The 16,570-nt window shown below is 43.2% G+C and overlaps 1 protein-coding gene across 1 annotated transcript in view; it reads right to left on the bottom strand.

Annotated features, from left to right (window-relative positions):
* Positions 1–15,339, bottom strand: part of LOC147722670 (cadherin-9-like) — a 976,253-nt gene extending 960,914 nt beyond the window's left edge. The window contains exon 1 of the mRNA XM_086965167.1: positions 15,037–15,339. The gene's annotated coding sequence lies outside the window, so the exon portion shown is untranslated. The remainder of the gene's footprint in view (positions 1–15,036) is intronic.
* Positions 15,340–16,570: the final 1,231 nt, after the last annotated feature.

Raw genomic sequence — 16,570 nt, 5'->3', positions numbered from 1 at the left:
GCGTGTTCAGCTGAGTTCCGGTCACTCTTCCGGCACAGTGACTCGAACGCGCCGAGATCCGGATGGCACCGAGGTGGTGTCCAGCAAGTTGCCGCACTGGTGTGGCCATCCTACAATGCTGCGCCGAAAGTCGGCGTGGGGTGCCCCGTTGGCTTATGAGGTGATGTCAGTAGTGGACCGATGTGTGAATAGGTCGGAACCAGCACAAGGCGCCAAGATCCGAATGGCAAGTCCTGGATGTTGAGTGCCTCAGTTGAGATTTCTGAGCAGTGTTTGTAAGACTGTCTGAAGCTTATGTGCACCTACTGCAGCTTCACTATTGCCCTGGTGTGGCCAAAGGTCGCACATGACATAGGCGGCCGGCTCCCGAGGTCCGGCGGAACTTTTTTCCTTTTCCTTTCTGCTTCTTTTCCTACAATCCGTTTCATCTGAAGACACGACCAGGTCCCTGAATGTGTGCAGGGGGACGCTATTGATTGAATGAAAATGGCGGCTTGACACAAAGCTGACTCAAGCGTTGCTGTTGATGCTATACAGACAAAAATTGGTTTTCAGTTTGTACATTCTTCAGGATTTTTTTTTCTATCCAAGTCTGATTGACAGTTTGTAGAAAAATGGCTTCAGCTTTTCCACATACTACTCTTCAACATTCTTCCTAAATGTAACAATGTGAAACTCACTAGGAGAACGGCTGTTTCTGTTTCCTTTCAAAATGCTGCCAACAATATTTTCTGAATGGAAGACACCATCTTGTAGCATAAAGGGCCGAAAGGGGTTCTGGTCTGGCCGATGGTTGGTGGAGACATTTTGACTATATCTTGGACCTGCCCGGCCTCGCACAAAATGGCGCCGGTATAAATGGGACTCGTAACTCCTTGCCCGCAAATGTATATCTAGAAAATGTTATTGTAAGTGGCCCTGTCGTATTTTAATTACAAAATGTACGTCCACCGATTCCGCAACTGTTAGACACCTTTGTTCTTGCAACCTAATGGCCCGCTCGTTACGTTCCTCTACAGTGTAAATGTCTCCTCATCATATACGATTTCAGTTTGCTCCGTGGCCGGCCCACGTGGTTATAGGCCCGTATTTGTATACTGACATTTTCACAATAAAGGTTTTTAAAACAAAACACGGTAGTAGTATTTACATTGGTAAAGTTTTTACTTTTAGTCACTGTTTTCGAATCAGTAAAAGGCAAGTGAAATAAAGCAGTCCAATTACATGACGGATAAAAGGTATAATATGTAGGAACGCAGTAAAGATAAATGGTCAAGGGCAGTTGTGTTTTTCATTTCTGCAACATAAAGTGATCGATAAGAATCTGATAATCAGGCGTATCGGCGACTAAGACAGCAGGCCGAGTCTCTTTTACTCAACGGCTCCGTCATGGAACGAAGAAACGCCCTTTTTCTCGAAAAAGGAATATATTTTACTTGCAGGACAGTTGTAAATTTTCCGGGAAAGTACATTAGCCTGGAATGTTATAACATATATGTTTTAAAAAAAATAATGTTCGAAAACAATAAAAAGCGTAATTTTTAGGTCATATGACCAAGCTTTTCATCATTAAAATAACAAAAGCAAAATGAACCAATGAAAAGTTTTATTAACAAGTCACATGACCTGTTATGCTTACGTTACGCGCTGCGCGCCGCGCCTCGGATCACTTCCGGGTGCGCTAACGCGGCGTGTCATATAACGCATTACGCAACAACGTAGGTCAAGAATATAGTCAAAATGTCTCCACCAACCAGCGTTCGGAACACAACCCCTTTCAGCAGTCCAAAAAGTTCTGTTAAATGACAACAGAGGGGACAGGCAAGAAGAACCATCAGTCAAAGAGGGGAGGGCAAGTTCTTCTCTTCCGGGTCATGTTGGGGCGCTACCGGAACTGATCGAATTGGTAGTCTAAAGTGTTTCTGGATGTTTCAGACTAAAGCTGGCGTCAGCATGAGAGCACTACCATCTCGTAGCTCCGTCGTGGCCATTCCACGAGCAATCATGGCAGCCGCTCCCCACCAGAAGCCTGCTGGAGTCGGAGGCCCCCAAGACTTTTGTAGAATCTTCACGGCTGAGGGGACGCTTTCGAGAATGGGACCCAAGCCCTATCAGGGAAGCGTCCGAGTTCAAAGGTGTCCCAGGGCCATTTTAGTGGACCAGGGCCAAAACCGAAGAGCCGGCCGCCATTTTGAGAGTCCTGTGGCAGCCGCCTATCGCTGCACCGCAAGAGTGGGAGCAACTCAACTACATGATGAGCGAGACGCTGTAGTCGCAAGAGCGGGCGGTAAACAGCAGAATGGCGGAAGAGGCACAGTGTAGCAAAAGCGGGCGGAATGGCAACTGAAACGGTAAAGGGGCGCCCCACTACAGCGTGTCTTCAGGTCAAACGGATTGTGGGACAAGGTCCAGAATTGAAGAGTCATCAAAAGGCAAAAAGTTCCGCCGGACCCCGGGAGCCGGCCGCCTATGTCGGGGGCGATCTCAGGCTACACCAGTGCTATAAGACTTGGGGAGGGTGTCGGAGCCAAGCGTCTTCTCCGAGTCCATGGCCATCACACCGCCCCTCAGGGGCCTCCGTCAAGCTGTTTAGGAAGGTAACATATCACATTGTTTTCTAATGCAGTCAGGTCCACAAACGACACTCACTTACTTTGAGAATAGTGAAGCTGCAGTAGGTGGAAATAAGCTTCAGACAGTGTTACAAGCACTGCTCAGAACTCTTAACTATGGCACCCAACATCCATAACTTATGCCATTTGAGAATGGCAGTGACATTGAAGCAACTCAGGGACCAAAACCATTAACGTACTTTCACGTATGAAAAACTTACTTGGGGAGGGGGCAGGAGCGAAGCGCCCCCTCCCAGTCCGCGCCACCACACCGTATGTTGAAAATCTGAAGCCATCGTTCTACAAAGTCAACCAACTTTGGATTGAAAAATCTAGAAAAATGTACAAACTGAAAACCAGTTTTGGTCTGCATAGCATCAGTAGCAACGCTTGCTATCAGAGTGCATGAGTTTCATGCTCGATCGATTGAGCTAGCCGGATCGGGCAATAAAAAGTATAAAATAGTTATGTAAATAGTTATTTAATAAAATGTTTTACCCTGTTTCTTTGCTGGTGTGTTGTCTATATTTTTAATATTTGCATAGGGTTTGTCGTTATTTTGGGCGGGGTGGGTGACGGAGTCGAGCTGTCTTGCAGCCCTCATGGTGTGGAGCTCAGTTCATCTCACTATTTTCGTATTTCTCATGAAGGGTTGTTCCTAATATTTCTATTTTAGCGAGGTCAAAAAGAGATCCAATTAGTGGCCTACTGATTTTGCTCGATTACTTTTATTTTTTTACACGATTTTTCACTATCTGCAAAGACTAAACAGAGTATTGCGACTTTGTGCTTGTTTGTAAATAGAGAATGATCCAAAGAGAACCAATTCTAAAACAGTAAATGCTTGGATAACAATCAATCAAATGGAGAGACAAGCAGGCACGACGGATTACAACGGGGGCAAAGGCCTGCGTTAACTACCGTTCACTATCTGCAAAGAGAGAGTACTACTAAGAGAAAAGAGGGGAGGGGGGGGGCAGCGTTCAAAGCACATCAGCGTGCATAAATACGAAAATGTTTTTATCTATCACGTACTTGACATTTTAAAGCTTTTCATATTTGCTATTAAAAAACCAATGAAATTCACAGAAAAAACCATAGGTTATAGTGGATATATAGTTAGGAATTTGCATTTACAAAACCTTGAAAATTCAATGAAAAAACCATTGGTTTTAGGCCATATATAGTTAGGGATTTGCATTTACAAAACCTTATTTTACTCGCATAAAACCATTGAAATTCCATATATAGTTATAAGCGCTAACTATATATCGCGCACCCGCAATCCACTGCTGATGATGTCACATATTACATCATTCATGACATGGTTAGTGACATCACTGATGACATCACTGATGACATCTCAAATGACATCACTGATGACATCACTGAAAACATCTCATTTGACATGACTGATAACATCACTGATGATATCATTCATGTGATAATACCATGAACCTCTTCAGACTCTAATATAACCTTACATACAATCAGTGTAAACAGACAGTCACAGACTGTCACTCATCCATGGAGTTACTCACACACCTAGTCAGTTATGCCAAAAATCAATCACACCTCCATTTTCTCAACTATACAGTTATACACACCTTACTTATTCAAACATATACTAACACATATTTACTTTACTCTCTTATACAATCCCTGATACAAGTTCACAATGATCTATACAGCCACTCACACATTCACTGGCTCTTATGCACAGTTATTTATATATGTCAACTCTCACATGTACTGTGTTTTACATATGTACTTACTTTGACATGTAGCACTGAGATATCCATTCACTCACCAATACACTCATGCACACAGTCAACCGCCCATACAGCTGTTTCCACATGCACTTTTGAACCCATACATCTAGTGAATCAACTGCTCACACATCTATGCACAGAGTCATACACCTCCCAGCCACCCACACACACACTCAGTCTCCCATACAAATACTTGGGCAACCAATCAATAACCCATATAGTTACTCATATAGCTACTGATCAACACATGCAGCAGTTTACAGAACAACAGACATAATGATGCACAAATTAAGACAGTTTAGTCACTAACCCATGCACTCAGTGAGACACATTTAATCACTCACTCATACAGTCAGACATGCACCTACTAAATCCTTCATCCAGACACTTATACATCCACTCATTCTTCAATATGTAAGACATATTTTTACTTTACAGAAACATACAGTCACTGGATGTTGTCATCAGTGATGTCATCAGTGATGTCATTTGAGATGTCATCAGTGATGTCATCAGTGATGTCACTAACCATGTCATGAATGATGTAATATGTGACATCATCAGCAGTGGATTGCGGGTGCGCGATATATAGTTAGCGCTTATAACTATATATGGAATTTCAATGGTTTTATGCGAGTAAAATAAGGTTTTGTAAATGCAAATCCCTAACTATATATGGCCTAAAACCAATGGTTTTTTCATTGAATATATATATATTTGTGTGTAGGTAGTATGCGACTAGCACAAACCTAGCCAAAAAGCAGCATCTTGCTCTGCAGTGTCAAAAGCGAATACATAGTTGACAAGTATTATGAAAAGTAGCTGGTTATTGGATTGCTACTGCATTGTGATGAAGTGTTTGCTAAAGAGGCGTGTATTCAATGCCTTCCCAAATTGTGTCCGTTTTGGGGTGGTCCTTATGGCTAAGGAGAAGTTTTTCTAGATCCTGGGTGTATAGTTGGAAAATGCTTACTGCCTTCTTCAAAATATGTACCAAATTGCTGTCACCATCTGCTGATCCGCTGATATCTAGCATGAAATTAAATTGAATGCTAGTTTAGTTTTACATAGCTTTTGCTTTTGTAACATTTTAACCTCTTTCTTGTGTCCTTTTATTTCAGGTCTATGAGGTCTGCACAACCCAAGGGCAGTTAGTCAATCCTTGGTACAAATATTGCTCCTTTCCTTGTACATGGTAACTATAGAGACCACTCCAAACTCAAGGAAATGTCAAAGACCTCCTTCTAAAGTAGAGTCAAATAGTTAAACCTTACTCTTGGAGATTTGGACCTATATTTATGAAGCCTTTGCAGTGTCCTTGTGTCATACAAGATGACGCAAGAAGAACGCAAAGGCTTCAGTCATATTTACAAAGCCATGATGGGCCTGACTTGTGTGGCATTCCTTAGATTTGTAAAGAAATGCAACGCAAAGCAGCTGATTGCACTGCTTTACGTTGCAGTTCAACTTGGGAGGTGTTCCATGGGTGGAGCATGAGTGTACCCATGCATCCACCCAAAGACTCGTAAACCTGGGAATGTATCAAAATGCTACATCTTCAAGTGAGGTGTAATAAGTACAAATATCTTTATCCCTCCTCATCATTACCTCTTTCCATATGCGATGCATTATGCGGCACACATAGAAAACGGAAATGCCTCTAGGCATTGATTTTGTGCAGGAAAGTGTCCCTTCCTGCACAAAAACAATCCAGACACACTTGCACTATAGTGCAAGGGTGACTGCATTTGCGCTAGGCTGCACACAGTGGTCCAACACAATGAGGAGGCAGAAATGCTCTATATTTTCGAAAATATGGAGCATTTCTGCTCTTTCCCTTTCACGGACCGCAGGGCAGCAACATTTTAGTAAGTGTGCCTCTATGTTTGTGGGTAGAATGTCCAGTTCATGGAGCACACTTATTACCTGTGTTAAGTAGGTTGGCCAAAAAAGTGCTGTTTTTTTTTATAGAAACAAGAGCACGTTTTTATTACATTAATGCTCTGTAATTTTGTAATTATGCTTTGTAATTTTAAGAGATTTTACGGCATCAAGATTCTAGTGGTGTTCACAATAAATATAACCCTAAAACCTACTATGCTAAGCAAAGGGAGAATGTGGACAGGCAAATCATGATTACAATTGTGTAAGTATTTAAAATTACAGCTAGCCAAGTGATCAGCCTACTTTGCCCACTTACACCAGATCATATATATCTTACTGTCTGTAGTGTCGAACAAGATCAGTGTTCTCAGCAATGAAGTCAGGGTCTCTATGTTGTTAATGATTCCACTGGGCCTGTAGCAGCGGGCAAAACACACAGCCCTTCAGTGGTGGAAGGTAGGCATGGTGATGTCAAATGGCCACTAGCCATGTGTGTTATTATAATCATGCTGGCCAGACCGTACCAGAGGGTTCGAAGTTGCAGACGGTAGTTGCAAGATGGTAGCTGCAAGCGGAATTAAGTCAGATGATCAGTTATTTAAGGGAGGCTGCATTTTCTCTACAGGTTGTCACCATCGTTCTGTTGCTATCAGCTCTCATGTTTGCAGCTGGTTGCCTTGGAGAGTTCATGAGTGTGACAGGTCACCACAAATTGTGCCATTGGCAGGGTCTTGCATGGCTTCATGCCTGTGGGGAAACAAGGGTTCGCAACGGTGATGGACCACTTATGGAGGTAAACCTCACAGGTCCATACACCAGCCTTGTGCCTTCTGTGTGTGGGGCACACAATAGCGAATGGCCTCCAAGGAGGGGTTTCTCACCAGGTCAAATGTTGGCCTTACAAAGCAGAGTGTAGGGTTCATAGTAACGCAGACCACCTGATGGGTTTCTCACATAGGGCCACTTATTGGTCTTGTGCATGCCATTTATCATTGGATGGGTGACTTGGAGGATCAGCTTCAGGTTGGGCTGAGCCAACCAGCATCATCTCCAACCAACCAGCATCATGCTTGTCTCCAAATAGCACCTCATGGCAGCATGGGCTTGGGGATCTCAAACTCTATCAGTGTCTAAGGGTCTGATTTAGAGTTGGGGGACGGTTATAAGTGCTGTAGTACATAATGCACTTGTATGAAGGCGGTTTGGATATCTGTCATATTTATGATGAAATAATCCATCCACCAAACTTTAAATCAGGCCCTTAGTATGCAATGTAGTCTGTCCACTTTTCGGAAAAACCCAGTTGTCTGGGGTACAGGGGTGTTATTCTAATCCCTGATGGGTGACAGCCTTAGATACCGTTTCTGACATGTAGAGCTTCAGCGACTCAAAATATGAACACAGAAAATGTCAGAGGAACTCGCTTACATTTGGCCCAAGGACGGATAGCATTTTCACTCTGTGATCTAACTTGCACTTTCATCCCCATACCAAGTATACAATATGTACAATTTATTTAAAATGGCACGTAAAGAGAGGTTTCAAAAAATCACTGATAATAGAGATCTTGAAGACATTAACTCCTATCAATTGGCGTTCGATTGAAAAACTTATATAAGTTACAACATGTACCTGCCTTCTAATAGGGCCACTATTTTATTAATCAGGGACCTGATTAGGTATTCATTTCACTCCTGGTTCCCTTCGAATGGTGCAAATGTATAATCATGTTTAGACACCCTAAACTGGAACGCCCACTACCTGGACATCAACCTCTATCCAATTTGCCAAGAACTACTTAACAACCCGCCTCATTGCAAAGAACAAGGCCGAACAGGCCTTTTATTCCACCAAGCATTTCCCCAGTAGGCTGGAGCCCTTGCAAGCCAGTTAAGAATTTGAAAACCTCTGGCTACTTCCTGTACCTTCTTCACATTTGCCAACTCACAGCGATTAATTGCAGTGGCATGGAAAGGCTTCAAGAGAAAGAGAAAGAGAGGGAGGAAGGAAGGAAGGAAGGAAGGGAGGGAGGGAGAGAGGGAGGGAGGGAGAGGGAGGGAGGAGGAAATGTAGAAAGTAAGTGATCAGAGAGGTCAAAGAGAGAGGAGAGCGAAAGATTGAATGAAAAGAGAGATATTTCTCAAGGAGATGAAGGTGGCGGTGCTAGCTTGAGCATTTTTGCAGGAGCTGCTTTGGGATCTCCAATCCAAGCCCTTGTGAAGAAAGTTTCAAACTGAGCCTTCAGGTATATGCTACGGCTAGAGACGTGAGCTCATATTAATAAAATGTATGTTTCGCGTACACCCACACACTCCACTCATCATCCCTTCGCTTTTCATTGCCCTTTCCCCATGTGGTTTATGTTATGTTATGTTATGTTAATAATATTTATACAGCGCACAGCTGCCCCAACAAAGGGGCGTCCTGGCGCTTGAACAGGTACTAAAACATAACACGCGGAAAGAGGAAAAAGACGGCTAACCAGGTACAGAGAACAGGAAGGTTTTGATAGCACGCCTAAAAGCGGTCAGATTATCCAGAGCTCGAATGTGCACCGGGGTGAGTTCCACAAACCAGCGGCAAGCACTCGGTAAGAGCGGCCACCCATCCTGCTGAGTTTAAAACGGGGGCAGGCCGCGAGCTGAAGAGCCTCCGATCTTATGTAACCAACAACTCAAGAGAACATGTGTAGAAACATCTTACTCATGCACAGGCTTAATTATAGAAATCATATCGCTTGAAAAAGAATCAAATACAAAGATTTGCAAATTTAGAAGGAATTTAAACAGTATAGTTAGATTTTTTTTTTAAAACGTTGTTTTGGATTAAAAAAAAAAGCTTTCAGAACCTCAATATAACGTACTCCTATAGAGGGATTCTTTTTTTTTTTCCTCATTATTATTGACCGCTTTGGACACTCAGTTCCCTTTCTTGTTCAGAATGAAACATTTTGAAGCAATCATACACGCCTATATTTACCGGAATTAGAACCGTGTAATTTATTGATGTCAGTCATATCGTCAGACCGTTCCCGCCATCTCCTATAGATGACGCCAACTGACCATATGCTTCCGCCCCCGCTAGCACGCGGGCATCCAAGCCACACATCTCAAGGACCCCTTCCTGTTGCTTAATCTGACCAATGGCCTGGCCCTGACATACTTAATGGGCCGCATTATGCGATCCTTATCCAAGCATCGCCTCAATTCATTTGACAAATTACCAGCATGGAGCACAGGTGCAGATGGAAGGCCTCTGAATACAGAGCAATTTCCCTCGCTGGCTTCCGCAAGTGAAATGATTTCACTGAGGTCTCTTGCTGTTTCCACATTATTTAGCCCGAAAATTAAATCAGGCATCTGCAATTATGCCTCAAATTACTCTACTTAACCCACAGATGAACATTTTTGTTCAGTTTTCTTATATTGCATTTAATGTGCAGTATTTAGAGACAACATTCATTATTAATATGTTAAACTGTAATGTATTCACTACACCCAAGTTCAGAAATGTCAGATACGGTAGGGGGCGGTGGTATAAGCTATTAGCAGCTCGAGACGGGTCAGATTCCCTCCGGAATCAAAACCAAACCAGGTCAGTGTTAGGAAAATCCAGGCCACATTACATTTTCCTCTGCCAAAACCTACGAAAATAAAAAATGCCTTCAGGTGGTAATTCTCATTCAAAGCCACTGTGAATGTGTCTGGATACCAAAAGCTCTGAGCACAATCTAAAACAAAAAAGTCCTGCTGTACAGCTGTAGCCGCGTGGCTTTGCACCTTTTTCATGAGATATATTTTCTGGGTCAAATAATGTTTTTTTCCCCCTATTTACATTACAGCAATTGAAACTGAACCCTGAATGATGTAGGCTGCCCTGACCCCAATTTAAAATAATATGCGTTTATGAACAATAATAATAATACAATATGATGGCGTTTGATGATGACTTGATTACCCAAAGGCAAAATACATTATAAATATGCTGCATGATCAGTGAAGGTGTCTGGGGGAAAGAGGTGGTAACATGAACTACATTTTAAGTTCAGCGCTTCCTCCTGGATGAATAAAACCTGTTTTTGTACCAGTTTCTAGCTTTGAAGTTTTGTGGCAAGATCCGTTATAAAACAACTTTAAGCCAACATATTATTCCTCTGCACCCGATTCCAAAGAAAATACAGGACATGTAAAATCAATTCACAACTGTTTTTATGGGTTACCAACACAACGCCAAAAATCTTCATACAAACAGACATTTTTTTTAAGTTGAATGGGAAAATAACATTGAAAGAACAAAAAAAAAAATAGTGGGATAGCCATAACTCCATGTGCAGAATGCTTCCATGACTTTACATTGAAATAGTTTGGAAAGGTCTGAAATACATTACTTGTTTTGATATTTGATCTTAATGAGCTATGACTATAAACAGAGACCGTCCAACGTGTGACTTAATCCAAAGATCCAACATAGAAAGGAGATTTTGCAGCTTGTTAGTGGTGCTGTGGACATAAAAAATTCTTCCAAGTCTACAAAAAAGACATAAAACCACCAGAAACATGGAGACTTCCTGCTGTGAAGGCACAAGGCGGGAACGGCACATTCAAGGCGAGCTTGGGTTCATGTGGATAAGGGGGCGCCCGCTGAGGATCTGTCACCCACAAGTGCTGATATACCAACAATTGGCTTCAGAAGCTCCCAGTCAAGACATCCGCATGCAGCAGGTGTCTCCACGGCTGCGCTGCGAGCGTTGCCACTGCGAGTGATCCTCTCAGAAGTCACTTCAATTTTCTGAGACTTCCTAGGGTGAGGGGATTATGATAAAATACAGGAAGTCAATATCAAAGATTCCTTTTCAACCGGTGCTCCGTGGGAGCAGCGAGTGGGCCGGCTAGGGGCAACATGAATAAAACACCTCCTATTCTCTTTTATTTCTCCACCTTCTTCAGATACTCTTGCCAATTATTTTCTCTGCTGACCTCAGCAATTTCACTTCCATGCAACACTCTTGCTGTGGAACTGAGGACATTGGTGTAAAATGCAGCGATCTAAACTAAAAGTACCTACATTGAAATCTTACATTTTAGGGGTGTAACCATCTACTTCTTCAATTTGGTGTTGGAGGTTGGTATGGCGGGAGCAGGGGTTTCGAAAGAGTAGTTTTTTCGGATATTTAGTGAAAATCTTTGCCTTTGAAATCAGCACCCTCTTTCAGTTACAATAGAGACATTTGATGACTTTGGGACAGGGCATTGGCTCTCAAACTGAGGTGTCTGATCCCATGAACGCCCCTCTACATTGAAGGCGTTGAACTAGGACTGAGGTCACGCATCGAAGGTTCTTCACGCCAACCCTGCCCGCCGCCTCCCTTCACTTGAAATGCACTCGTCCTTTTTTCCCCGCTGTGTTACAGGTCTGCTGCTGAGAGTGGCTGTAGAGAATGGGCACAGAGAACCAGCAGCAATCGCCACCTTGCAGTGAAAGTGCCAGAACTGCAATCCTACACAATCTGTATGTCACGTCAGGAGCTTGCACCTTCTCTGGACAACATTGCATGGGTCAGTATGAATCACAAGGTCGCACCACATGGAAGGGGCTTGCATTGTATATCTGCCGAGCTCAAGATAAATTACTGAGTCTGGGAAATGATTTACAATCACCCTTCCAGCATGGAAGGCAGCAAATGAGATTCAAAGGGCGTGCAGAAATAAAAGCTGAATTAATGTCTTCTCTCTCCCACCTTACTGTTGTTCTTCTTTTCTTTCTCCTGGTCTCTTTCCTCCTCTCTGTCCCTGGCTCTCTTATGTCCCTTTCTTTATCCCTTTTTCTTTTTCTCTGCTATTTTCTCTCACTGCCTCTGTCCTAAGCCTCTGTACTAGCTCGAGTTTTTCTCATGTTGTCTCTTATTCTTTCACCCTGCTTCACTCCCTTTGTCTTGCTTTATCTCCCAAGTGCACTGTCTCTTGTTCTGTTACCCTCTTACTATTGCCTTTTGTTTTCTTTCTCATTTTCTCTCTCTTGTGTTTTTCCCCTTTCTCTCTCTCTTTCTCTCCCCTGTTTTCCATTTTTTTTACTCTTGTTTCTTTTTATTCCTGCTTATCCTCTCCTTCCCTTTCACAAACACACACCTTTTCTCTCACTCTCTCTTGTTTTCCTTTCTCTCTCGCTATTTCTCTCTCTCTCTCTCTCTCTCAGTCTATCTCTCATCACTTATGTCTCTCGATCACTTTCTGAGTGATGTGTCCCATTCGCTCTCCATCCCTCTCCATCACAGTCCCTCATCTCTCTATTAGTCTCTGTCTCTCGCTCTCAACCTCTCTCCCTCTTGTTCATTTCTCTCTCACACACACATTCTCTCTCAAGTACACATTCTCTTTATATCAATATTTTTTGCTCCAGTTCTCTCATTGTTATCTTTTTTTCCTTTATCCTATTCACTGTCCACTCCTGTCTCCCCTTCCCTCTCTGCCTCTCTTTATTTTTCTCCCTATTCCACTATCCTTCTATATCAATCTCTCCCTTCTAGCTCCCTCCCGTTCTCTTTTTCTCCATCGTTCTTCTCTTTCTCTATTTCTCTCCCTCTAGCTCTCTCTTCCACTTAACTTCACTCTCCACTTTTTCTCCTCTTTTCACACTATTACCTATATTACTTTCCTGATTGCTCCTAATAAATCAAACGTATCCATATTTGATCATATGTATTTGTCCACTGTTCTCTGACTTTCACCATCAGTTTTCATACATAATCTGTCACCAAAGGTTCTTTTTCATGCCTCCAAGATTTCCTAACAACAGTAGCTTGATGAAAGACCTCTTTACTCCACCGTGATTTGGAGCAGTATAGAGTCCTATGTACAGTTCTACTTATGTTACTTAAGATATTGCCTAGTGCCATGTATGCCATTTTACAACTTAAGTGTTCATTTGTGTTGCCGCCTCACAAGCTTAGCCGTGATATTTAAGGAAAAGATCTGTGATGATCACTGGAGCCTTCCTGTTCATAAAATCCTCCAATCATGAACAAATCCATTAATGCTCAGAGTACCATAAAGTTAAACCTATGAGGAAAAGTATATTTGTCTTGTCATTTAGCCACTGAAATCAAAGAAAAGCAAAAGATGATCAGAATTGTACTGCATTTCTTCGGAATTCTGGTGCATTTTGAGGATCCCAGTAAAGAAAGAATGCTAATCTCACTTAAAGCTGGTCTTCGAAAGAGTGGGGGTAGCAACATGGGAGCTCTGAACACACACAAAGCAAAAAGGGCTTGCCCAAACCAATATCCCATCTCTTACGGCAACATATTATTCCAAGTGGTCTTCATAAAGACAAATTGCTATGCAGAGTACATTGCAATTTCCATAAGTATTGATTTTCTTACAAATGGCATTCATTACTCTTCGGTTGAAACTTTTATGGGTCAAGAAATATGAAATTACATCAATTCAAGTTTCGATTGTAAAGGGAAAAAAAACTGTTTACCAAGTAATTGCATTTTGCAGTTGACTTTGAAGGCGGTATGTCAATTTCAAGTAGGGTTCTTTTTCTGCGGCATTTCATTTTCATCTGACTCGCTTTGAAGAACATAAAGAGGCAGTGGGGATTGATCTGCCTGCTCTTCCCGCAAGCGAGCCTCCACTGTACTTTACGCAGTCAAATCTGCTCGCTTCGACTCAAGTCTCTAAATGTAGCGTTGCAGCTGCGTTTGGAGCCGGCTATGAAAATTGGAAGCTGAAAACTCTGTATATGGCCAGAAATGCCTAAATGTATTGGTCGAAGAGCTAATCACATCTTCATTTCCCATCTGTAGAAGATAGTGGCTACTGGCAGTTCTAGCCATTAAATGATTGGTTGTTGTAGATTAATTGGGTGTTGAGATGGGTGAGCCCATCACTTAAGTCGACCAACAGGTCACATGCAGGAAGATGGTGAAAATTCCACTCACTCAGATTCTTTAGAGTGTGTAGTGCCTTGACGTCCCTAGCTATGATTTCAGAGCTTTACAAACTTTGAGGGATCATATTCACAATTCAGCAATTGCTACTGGTTGTTGCCAGCAACGACAGGAAAAACTAACAACCACCCAGATAATGTTAAGTGGCATGTGACCAGTTCTGAACATGCCAAGAAGATTTGGAACCCACCCACACCCCTCCCAGGAGAGCAGCACCATGCCCCCTAAAATACCTATATATATGTTTTACACTCGTCTGGCAGTCACAGCCAATATGGTTTATTTGCCTTTCTATTAATTGCGCTGACTGCACCTGCTGTAAATGTTGTTAATGAAGCAATAACAAAATGACACCTTGTCTCTGCCAGTAAGTACAGCTTACCCCCTTCACCTAACCTGTGACACTGCATATAACTCACATGCAAGGGGGAGATTGCCAGGATACATGTTAAAAACAAATACACACATAAAATACTGCATTAAGGAACAATCCCTCAATCACCCGATGCTCGAGGCTGCCCGGGTCCCTGTCACACACACACTTCATGAGATGTTACCTCGAGCCTGCGAGTTCTACCTGAGAGCCAACCCCAAGCACAGTGAGAACATGCGAATAAGAGTTACACGTTTTTCATCTCCAACCAAACAACCAACCAGGCGTGAACAAATTAACCAAGACATAGTGCTGACGAGCCACGCCATCCTTCACCTTTACTGAGAAAGAAAAGTAGTCGGCAGCCACTGCCCTCATCAGGGAAGCTTCTATTTTAAGATTTCTGCTTGCTGTAACGTACGTGGACGGAAAGAAGCCACTTACCGTCCGCTAAATGCGACGCAGAAACTAGTGCATTGGGCTGGGTGGGTGCCGTGACACGCTGGACCGGCGCCTGCTACTCCCCGCTCTCTTTCCTCGTGCCGACTCCCCCGACTGCCGGGTCTACTTGCCTCTGACTGAAGCGTTCAGGTCCCACATCACTTTTAACACTGGCGGGCAGGCAGGCAAAAGCCAAGGGGGCTCTCAGGGTGTGATTGGTTTCCATTCAACGCTCCCGATTAATAGGAGCACGTCCCTCAGCCCGAGAGATGCGGCTGCTGATGGAGCGTCGCTGCTGAGGAGAGCAGAGCTGGAGGGAGAGTGAAAGCTCAGGCAGACACACACACACACACTGCGATTTGCAAGTGAATGCAGGGGGAGGGCGCCGAGGGGAGGGCGCTGCTCGGGGATTCTCTGAAATTGAGCGAATCTGGGCGTTTGAAGTATTAGATAATCAGACCATTCAATTCACTTTCAGTGACCACGGCTAAAACTGCACACTGGAGAGATAGACAACTTGCATATCATCAGGAGTGGGATCTAAACGTGTTTTACTACCGAGCGCGCGGCAATTCCAGCGGCACGTCACTCACAATTCGCGTTTTTTTTTTTAGCTTGGGGGCATTTCAATCATAGGAGGAACTATGTAAGGTGAATCGGTGGAATGATTTCCTGTTTGAAGTCTTCTTTCCAGATACCGACTTTCTTTCACGCACAGGCTCTGTATCTCTTAAGAAGACAGAATGTTTCCTGAAACACGCACAAACGCACCCACACAGGTAGCAAGGATTCCATGGGCCCTGGGGCACGCATGGAAGTGGCCCCTTTCACCCCTGTTGGGTGTGGTGGTAAAATTCAGCGTTGTAAGGGATCAGCGGGCACCGCAGGGCTCTGGGGGGCAAACTCCACCTGCTGCACCAATGGTAGCAACGCCCTATGATACACACACACAGGCACGCACACGCACACACAGCTAATAAGTTGTTTGTTCTTAATGTATTTTTTTCTGGACAAAGGTGCAAAAAACAAGGTTCTAGAAAAGCAGATCTGCTGTAACCATATAACACGTGTGAGTTTACCTCAACCTTATTCCAGTACTTTAGACGGTGTTTCCTTCTTACTTTTCCCCACGCGTAGACAATAGTAAATGCAGAACATAACAGCATTACAGAAAACTGTCTACGGTGTTCTTACCACTTTCCCAAGAAGCTTTCCTCAAGGCTACGCCGCGCGGTATAGATTGCTTCGAATTAAATTAATGGCGGGCATGGCGAAGCTGACCTACTCCTGTCAGTTGTTTCTGCACATCACTTTACTACATATTAATGCCCGATTGCAAGCACCAACCATGGCACGCTTAAAGAGCCTTTGAGAGTATGTGCTCGTCCATTAGGTGTGCAACTACTGGTAGGAAAGAAGGCAACCAGTTGATTTAACATCCTGCTTTTCATGGCATTTTATCCAGTCTAGAGCCGTAAACTGTTTAGGGACAGCTACTTCAAGGCATTGGTTTGCATTATAATTGAATTGATATAGC

The sequence above is a fragment of the Lissotriton vulgaris genome, chromosome 4_1 (genome assembly GCF_964263255.1).
Source record: "Lissotriton vulgaris chromosome 4_1, aLisVul1.2, whole genome shotgun sequence".
Taxonomy (NCBI): Eukaryota; Metazoa; Chordata; class Amphibia; order Caudata; family Salamandridae; genus Lissotriton; species Lissotriton vulgaris.
The sequence above is the reverse complement of the archived record's forward strand: the minus strand, read 5'-3'. Positions and strand labels throughout refer to the sequence as shown.